Below are 7327 nucleotides of genomic sequence, written 5' to 3' on the forward strand. Positions count from 1 at the left end.
GCCGTCCCCGCCGTCGCCGCCCCGGCCGTCGCCTCGCCGTCGCCTCGCTGTCGCCTCACCTCGCTGTCGCCTCGCCCGCTGTGAGCCCTCTCCGAGCCCGTACACACACACAAGCATGTTTAATTAGTTTAGATAATTAGTCTTTAATTAGTTTAGATTATTTAGATTATTATTTTGTATGTTTATTAGTTTAGATAATTAGTGTTTAATTAGTACACACACACACACACGTATTTTGTATGTTTAATTAGTTCAGATTATTTAGATTATTATTTTTTCACTATTATATATGTATGAATGCATGTTAGATGGATATAATTAGTGTTTAATCAGTTAGAAATTAGTGTTATATAGAAATGTTAGAAATTAGTGTTATATAGAAATGTTAGAAATTTTAGTGTTATTAGATTATTTAGATTAGCATAATTAGTGTTATATAGAAATGTTAGAAATTTTAGTTATCAAAATCCAATCATTAAAAGAATGTTACTTTTTGCGGGCATATAGCTAGTATTTGTTCTCGACGATGCCCGGCCCGCATCCTCGCCGTCGACCCGTCCGCGACGACGTCCAGCCGACCCATGTCCGGGACTAGGCTCCGCCGGGCTGGCACTGGGAGGTGCTGCCTGGAGGGGCGCGCCGCTTGATGAGGAACCCGGCCCCGGGTCCCGTCGTCGACCCTGAACTCGTTTGGTGGCGTTCGCGTGGGCCAGTTTTGGTGCGGAGGGACCCGGCCCCGCTGGAGGTGGTACGTCGCCGTGTCAGGGAGGAGGACGAGCATGTCCATCGCTACATGGTTGCGTTAGAGGGCGGCAGGTTCTCCAATACCTGGCAGTATCTTCGGGGATCCCACTTCAGCTATGATCCTGTGAGGGCTCCTTCTCTTTGGGTGTCCACCGCCCGCGCCGCAGGAACCGCGAGTGTCCTAGATTCTTCTGTAGTATTCGATCTTTAATTAGCTAGCCAGTGATGTACTATTCAATATTATATATTATTCGAGACGATGTATTCGAGATTATATCTATTATTCTAGATGAAGTATTCGAGATTATATCTATTATTCGAGACAATGTAATTTGAATACTAAATTGTTTTATATTTCTTTTGAATTAGTTAAATAAAAGCTATGGCAGACAATACCGACAGAGAGGGAGAACAGACCATGTTCGATATGATACATGGGCCAAATGATGATCAGAATGAAGAAGATTATGACGGCTCCGAATTTCTAAACAACACCGGAGAGGGTGATATGATATTCGATCGCGACGACCGAATTGATGAAGTCATGAACTACGATTATGACGATGACGAAGAACATGTTGATCCTGAAACAACAAAGACCGGCGAGGTATATATATTAATATAAGCAGGTATCTGGTGATCATCACATGTTTTAAATGACTTGAAGATATATCAACGAATCGATCTTTGTTCTTTCAGCCATCCGAATCGAGCAAATCTTCAGGCAAAAGGACGAAACGAGGCCCGAACAAAAAGTTGAAGGAGGGCGTAAAGTACAATATCGAGGCAGTCAGACCTAATGGCGAACCATTAGCGCCTAAGAAGATTGCGGACAAGTTCATTCATCAGTGCGGAGTTCTTGTGAAGGACCAACTCCCGATCTCCCTTCAAGAATGGAGAGAGCCAGCAAAATACAAAAGACAAAAAGGCAAAGAGGACGCTGCTCCACGTCCAGATGTTACTTTTGTCGACAAGAATCAAAAAGATCTGCTTTGGGATACTCTCATGGAACATTTCACCCTACCAGATCATTTCACAGAAGCAGATGTGCAGAAAGTCAAGGACGCTGCTCTTAGGAAGATGGCGGTTGCATTCAAGAACCACAAGAATCGTGAATGGGACAAGTACGTCAAGGGAGGAAGGAAGACTCCAGTATTGGAGGGAACACTAGAGAACCAACGTGCTCATTGGGATGATTTCGTGAAATTCAAGGATTCAGAATTAGCTAAGGAACGGTCGAGAATAAACAAGAAGAATGCCGAAAAAAGGATAAGTTCCATAAGCTGGGGCCAGGTGGCTATGCGGTGGCAATGCCTAAGTGGGATAAGTCTGAGAAAGAGATGGAGGATGCAGGTGCCACTCCGGTTACTAAGAGCTGTCCCCCAGGGTCAGGACTTGGTTCTATGCGCATGGGGGGGAGTTGGACCAGAAGACAGGCAATGTTTCGACGAGGGCAAGTCTGAAGGGAGCCGACGATGCGATACTTGTTGCAATAGAAGAGGCACGATCGGGGGTGTTCCAGCCCAACAGAGAGAACGACGAGCTTACGCGTGCCCTGGGAAATCCTGAACACCCGGGAAGAACACGAGGCAAGGGCGCTATTCCGTGGTATGAGGGGTTCTCAGACTGGAACAACGACTACAGAACCGGTGCAAGAAAGAAGATTGTGGAGGAGAAGAAGAGGAAGATGGAGGAGGAGCAGAGGAAGCGGGACTATGAACGCCTTCAAGGCCTAGAAGCAAGTCAAGCGGAATTCGTAGTCAAATTCCAGCGGCAGCAGGAGAAGATCGACTCACTTACCCAGCAAAGGGGGTCTCAGCAGCTGCAGTAGCTAGCGAATGATCCAACATTGGATAGCACCGCCCCATCCATGCCGAGAAGCAGCGTGGGTTCTGCCCCGAACAACGCAATGCTGGGTAGATACCCCGTGGATGACATCACGGAGAACACTAGCTGCGAGCTACATGTCAAAATGAAGAACATATCCATGAAGGTGGCGGACGCCATTGCTTTTACAAATCCCCCCGAGGCAACCTTCCATTGCAACCCGATTCCAGCGGGCTATGCTCGTGTCTTGGTTGATGAGGTGGTGGACCCATATTCGGAGCTAGAGCTTGACTATCCTAGAGGTGACGACGAGCGCTTTCTCGGAGACGCCAAACATTGTATCATCCTATGGAAAAAGGACTGCATCATCATTCGAAGGCCACCGACACCGCGTCAGCCGACTCCTTGTCGAAGTCCGCCACCGAGTCAGCAGTCTCCCGCTCCTGCAAGTCCACCAAGTCTGGCAAAGTGTCAGGCCACTCCTCCTCCAAGTCCGGCAAAGTGTCAGGCCACTCCTCCTCCTCCAAGTCCGCCACAGCGTCAGACATCCACACCTCCTCCAAGTCCGGCACAACCTCAGGCCACTCCTCCTCCATGTCCGGCACAGCTTCAGGCGGCCACTCCTCCTCGTCCAACTCAGCCCCGTCAGCCGTCTCCTCCGCCTCAGCAATCACAGAAGAGACACCCCGCAGCTATGGTGCGTAGCGGTACGAGTCGAGGTAGTACAGGAAGTACAGGCGGAGGCAAGCGATATAAATATGGTCCAAGCCTCACGCCTCTTACGCAGAGGGCTTATGACAGGTCCGAGGAGGAAATTGCAGCCATATCGAAGTCCGAGGTGGAAGCCCATTTTGCACCGAAACCGCCAACGCCGCCAAGGGAGAAAGTGCCTGAGGAAATGATTGACCACTTCATTCGTATGGCTCAACCACCAGCTCCCAAGCCTGTTGACACAGACTATGAGCGCCACATCAGGAAGTTAAATCGAGCACGTGTACGTAAGGAGGCGAGCTCGGGATCGAGCAAACAAGAAGCAGCTGTCAAAAAATGCGGGAAAACCATTCCCCAGCTGGGAGAATAGGCGGCGCAATCGATCCCCTTGCTTGTTGTGCCAAGAACACGTGACAGTACGCGCGCCCAATATTATTGTGGGCAAACAGTTTACGTTCCCGAGGTGGGCAAGTTGGTAATAACGGAGGAGCATATAATGCAGGCTGAAGTTCTCAAAATCACTGTTGGACAACTCCTCGAGATCGAGCCCATGCCTGTGCTTAGAGAGGATGAAATAAAACGGAAATATGTCCGGGGCCAACCTTTGGTCGAGCCAGAAAAGGTCAAGAACCTCTCAACGAGAATGTATGAATTGCATCAATGGTACCTGGACATTACCAAGATTTCCAATCGATTGTCCCTCATGGTGAATGTCAAGGAGGATCATTACTACCATGAGAAAGCTGTGTCCGTTGAGTATTCTGAACTGTTTCAGTTATACAATCAAGACGCACTTGAGAAATCTATCGTCAGTTGCTATTGTCTGTAAGTCATTTCTTTCTATAATTTAAGTCTCAAGCTAGCTGTAGTGATCCTTTTGATCAATCATTACCTGTAATTATCCTCACTATATTCTTTTCTGTGGTATTATATGCAGGATGAAGATGTATGAAATGAGAAAAGGTGGACGCTATGGCATTGGGTTCATTGACCCAAACACCGTTAATGAATACACATGGAAATTAGATGAACGTCATCGAAAGGCCGTAGAGGACAGCATGCTAGAGTTCTTGAAGCGCCTCAAATACAATGAAGATATACTACTTCCTTACAACTTCCAGTGAGTCACACTGTCTTGTACTACAAATTCTCTGTTTTTGCCTACTAGCTAGCTACATGTTTTTGCTTACATATGCCCGCTTAATTAAGACATGCAAACGTGTGTGCATGCAGATATCACTGGGTCTTGTGTATCATTAAAGTTGACGCCGGAACAGTTGAAATACTGGACTCACTACTCAAAGAAAAAACTGACTATAACATCTTGTTTGGGATAGTCAACAGGTAATTTCAATCATTATTAACTATATATCTCGGCCTATTTAGTTCGTCATTTCATGATATGAACTATTTAATAACCCCTTTATTCATTTTCTTTTTCGGCGGGCAGGGCTTGGGCAAGGTTCATCAGGGTCACGGACGGCGAATGGAAAGAAAAGCTTAAATGGGGAAGACCCAAGGTAAGTAATTAAGTAGTACTAGCTAGATAGCTAGCTGCCATCTCTTTAATTATCATGCTTGATTAATTATTATCTAATCAAATTCCATTCTCGTAAAGGCCCTGAAGCTGGTGCAGGGGACTGATCTGTGTGCATTCTGCGTTTGCGAGAACATTCGCACGATGGCGTCCGAAAGGAGCAGATCTCAAAGACAGGAATGGGTACGCTTGTCAAAACACTATTCACAATTTTTACACCATTATCGATATCTAGTCACACAACTAATACACATGCATATTGATCTCCTTCTTAACAGTTCAGAGAGGTGCGGGCGAAGCTCCTAGATACGGAGCGCGTAGCAGCACTTCAAGAGGAAATAGCGGGATTTTTGCTCGACCAGGTCATAAACCCGAAGGGAGAATACTATTACCCGCTACCGCCCCCATGAAAACCACTTCCAATTGTCATCATGCTCCGAAGGCACCAATTAGGCTATAATGCCATTGGCTCCGAAGGCAATGCATATGTAGGAGAAATTGTATATAGCTATACATGTGTGTATGTGTGAATTAATTAATTTGATGGTTTGTGAGACATTGATGATATATATATGCATGATTGGTTCTACTAGAAATTCTATTTATATATATATGCATAACGTGTACAATGTGTAGTATCGTAAAATACCACCAAACGAAAAAGAATTAAAATGGAAACACAAAATTAAATGAAAAAGAAATCATAAAACTAAAACCCCCCAAACCTTATAGTACCGGTTGGTCTTACCAACCGGTACTAAAGGGCTCCAGGCCCCCGGAGCTGGCTCGTGCCACGTGGTTGCCCTTTAGCACCGGTTCGTGCTGAACCGGTACTAAAGGGGGGGGGGGCTTTAGTGACCACACTTTAGTGCCGGTTATGGAACCGGCACTAAAGGGCCTTACGAACCGGTTCTATTGCCCGGTTCTGCACTAGTTCATCCCAAACCTCTCAGCTTCACACAACTAAATCAATGTCCTGGGAAGGAATCACCAGAAATTTTACCACATACAGTACAAGCACAATGAAGTAGCATACCGAACAGCAGAGCAGGTAGCGGAGGAGGAGAGGGGGGCTGAGGAGCGGTCGCTTGCCTTGGCGACGTAGTCCATCAAGGCAAATTTTAAGGGGATGCCGAGGCAACCGAAGAGGACGGAGACGTTGGAGCAGGCACGCGAGAAGTCCCCCGCCTCCATCGCGGGCTACAGCCGCGAGCTGCTCGAACGATGCACCGATCCGCCGCAGCGGCTTGTCCGCCTCGTTGGACCCCATCGGCATCGGCGGTTCTTAGCACTGTCGTGGTGGTGCCCACGGCACCGAGGATCTCGCGGTTTCTCAGGGACTGGCTCGCCGCCTCCAACGCCGCCAGGGCCGACGCTACCATCGCGTCGCCAGGGCCGCAGCCACGCGATCGACGGGCGCCACGCGGATGCAGCTGCGGATCTGGGCCCCGACGACGCGGACCCCCTCCGCCAAGGGCACCCTGCTGCCGGCCGCCATGAAGGGGTTGGCCATCGAGGAGGAAGGGGTCTCAGGCCAGGGTTTCGGCAGGAAGTGGGGAGTGTCTCTCGGCTCGGCATGGAGGAGGCCGAGATTGGGGGAGAAGCGGTTGGGTCAATCCAGAGATCTATAGAGGAGGAGAGGAGGAGGAGTTGTGGGTTGGAGGGTTGGAGGGGATCGATCCATATGAATCTCGCCGGACAGAGGGCGCCAGAGTTGGTGGCGGATTGTAGGGGATCGATCCATATGGATCTCGCTGGACAGAGGGCGCCAGAGGTGGCGGCGGCCAGGGAGGAGTGGAGCACTAGGGTTCGAGAGTGAGAGAGGCGAGTGAGCACGAGGGGTTGGGTGCGGTTGGGTGCGTGGGAGGGAGTGCGGGTTGTGGGTTGGGCGACATGGGTGAGACAGGCGGGCCGTTGGATCCAGGAGCATCCGACGTGATTAGGCACGATCCGCGTGAGATGCTCTTGGACCAATCAGAACGCAGTATACCAGTGCTACATTTTTTGACCATCTAAATTGGTCGTAATCGACTAAAAGTAAGGTGCTAAATCATATTTGGCTATTTTATGATCTGAAAAATAAAAATAAAAATAAAATACCTTCTCATGTTTCATCAAATTTGACCTTAGTTTTCAGGAATAATGACAAATCGAAATAATACAAATATCTTTTAAAAGAGTTAGGAGAAATTAGTTTTTTAAAATCATTTTCCATTTTTAAAGTGTCCAAAATGAGTTTTTTTGTGAAGGACATACTATATATTTGTTGTAAAACTTTACCAGATCAATTTTCTAGAATAATAGGCCATATATAATGCACAAGTGACGAAATAGTTGAGTGTCCAAAGCTTTTATCCACCTCCCGTGAAAAAGAAAAATATCCGCCGATTCAGCTGGCAGCGGGTCAAATTTGAACTATAGCTGCCTTGTAGTTTGCTCTTTATTTTTTCCAAAAATCATTTCTAGGTACATAAGTATCTATTTAATCAGAGAAACACCGAAAAAATC

The sequence above is a fragment of the Triticum aestivum genome, chromosome 3B (genome assembly GCF_018294505.1).
Source record: "Triticum aestivum cultivar Chinese Spring chromosome 3B, IWGSC CS RefSeq v2.1, whole genome shotgun sequence".
NCBI classification, from domain to species: domain Eukaryota; kingdom Viridiplantae; phylum Streptophyta; class Magnoliopsida; order Poales; family Poaceae; genus Triticum; species Triticum aestivum.